Here is a 1,599-nt window from a genome sequence, read left to right on the forward strand (position 1 = left end):
CCCCATTGTTCAAAATCATGTAATGAAATAAAAGGGAGACGGGAATTTGCGATAAATTAACTAAATAAGACATGAAGAGGAACTCGGAAACTCACAAGACTTTAAGCGCAGCAAAAGGAAACCTCCCCAAACCAGCGTGAACTAGGAGGTTTCAGTAGCCAGCAGTGCTACCATAGGTACCTGAAAATAGACAAAAGTACCGCGCGTAATTCCGAGAAAGCAATTTACGAAACGCAAAATTATGTGCAAAATAGAAAACGGAAGAAAACAGAAATAAATCGGAGAATAAAGTGGAGAAAAGACTCCCTCAACTCCGCAAATTGACCAAACACAGCAGGGGAATGATCGATAACAGGTACAGCAGCGAACATGGTCGATCGACCAGGATGACATGAACGAAGCTCTCGTAGCAGAGCGATCGATCGATCGACCACTCGGGCCGGTCGATCGGACCGAGAAACTCTTTGTAAGTTTCTGATTTCGTCTAATTAACTCAATAAATTGAGCTAATGTGATCTATGAACCTGCAAATGCACATAATAACGCGCCTAAAATTGCGCAAAGCCCAAAGTAAAAGTCTAAAGTCTTTAAAATCCTAAGCAAACTTAATAAAGCGAAGTCTCGCGCAAATCAAAACAATAAAAAGTCTAACAAAAACAATAAAATGTCTTTTTAGAAAAGCCTTAATCAACTAATAGTTTATCAAGAATGGCCACGGAATGGCCCACTTGCTCGGCTTCTGACTACAAGAAGTAGCCTCTACAGTGCTCATCTTCTCAGCTGCACTCCTATCAATCCCAATATCCGCAGAACTCAACGGATCAACGTCTCTAACATCTTCCCAATCAATGACCTCGTCTGGCTCATCGACATCCAAATCGGACTCCATCACCTTGACTGGCTCCTCATCAGGCTCCTCATCTGTACTATAGCTAAGACATCTTAGGCCGCCTCTTTGAACGATTGGCTCCTTCAAAGCTGGAGCAATAAACGGCTCTAACTTCCCCAAACCATTTCCTGCAATATCTTAAACAGAAGAATCTTCCTCTAATTTGCTCCCAATCAGGGGCGGAGGTGTTATAACAGGAGTAGGCATAGGGGCAGGCATATCATAAAGCACAAAATAAGATTTCTTCTCAGAAATCGTATTACAAGTGACTGGCCACATAGGATCTTTCTTCTTAGCTGTCTGGGCAAAAACAATGGACTGTTTCCCTAATTTAAAGGTCAATGTTCCTAAGCCAACATCTATAACTACACCAGCAGTGTGCAGAAATGGTCTACCCAAAATGATAGGAATGTGAGCATCCTCGAGTATATCTAGTACAACGAAGTCAACTGGGAAAAAGAACTTTCCTATTTGCACAGGAATATCCTCTAAGACTCCTATAGGCTAAACCGCAGAACGATCAGCCATCTGTACTGTCATGTTAGTGACTGCAAACCTAGTCAATTTCAATTTCTTAGCAAGACTCAAAGGCATAACACTAATACTAGCCCCTAGATCACACAAGGCCTTCTCAATAGAAAAGGTGCCAATATTACATGAGACTGAAAAACTTCCTGGGTTTGCTAGCTTATGAGGTGCAGTATGAGTCA

This window comes from Silene latifolia, chromosome Y (assembly GCF_048544455.1).
Source record: "Silene latifolia isolate original U9 population chromosome Y, ASM4854445v1, whole genome shotgun sequence".
Lineage (NCBI taxonomy): Eukaryota > Viridiplantae > Streptophyta > Magnoliopsida > Caryophyllales > Caryophyllaceae > Silene > Silene latifolia.